Source organism: Physeter macrocephalus, chromosome 18, assembly GCF_002837175.3.
Source record: "Physeter macrocephalus isolate SW-GA chromosome 18, ASM283717v5, whole genome shotgun sequence".
Lineage (NCBI taxonomy): Eukaryota > Metazoa > Chordata > Mammalia > Artiodactyla > Physeteridae > Physeter > Physeter macrocephalus.
Window position 1 is genome coordinate 56251968 of NC_041231.1, and position 609 is coordinate 56252576.

Genomic DNA, 609 nt, shown 5'->3' on the forward strand with positions numbered 1-609 from the left:
CCTAATGAAACTTAAAAGCTTTTGCACAGCAAAGGATACCATAAACAAGACCAAAAGACAACCCTCAGAATGGGAGAAAATAGTTGCAAATAAAGCAACCGACAAAGGATTAATCTCCAAAATTTATAAGAAACTCATGCAGCTCAATAACAAAAAAACAAACAACCCAATCCAAAAATGGGCAGAAGACCTAAAGAGACATTTCTCCAAAGAAGACATACAGATGGCCAAGAAGCACATGAAAAGCTGGTCAACATAACTAATTATTAGAGAAATGCAAATCAAAACTACAATGAGGTATCATCTCATACCAGTCAGAATGGACATCATCAGAAAATCTACACACAACAAATGTCGGAGAGTGTGTGGAGAAAAGGGAACCCTCCTGCACTGTTGGTGGGAATGTAAATTGATACAGCCACTATGGAGAACAGTACGGAGGTTCCTTAAAAAACTAAAAATAGAATTACCATATGACCCAGCAATCCCACTACTGGGCATATACCCAGAGAAAACCGTAATTCAAAAAGACACACGCACCCCAATATTCACTGCAGCACTATTTACAATAGCCAGGTCATGGAAGCAACCTAAATGCCCATCGACAGA

The 609-nt window shown here is 38.9% G+C and overlaps 1 protein-coding gene across 2 annotated transcripts in view; it reads right to left on the reverse strand.

Annotated features, from left to right (window-relative positions):
- The window catches only part of CMTM8 (CKLF like MARVEL transmembrane domain containing 8), a 94659-nt gene that overhangs the window by 36460 nt on the left and 57590 nt on the right, over positions 1–609 (reverse strand). The gene's annotated exons all lie outside the window — the stretch shown is intronic.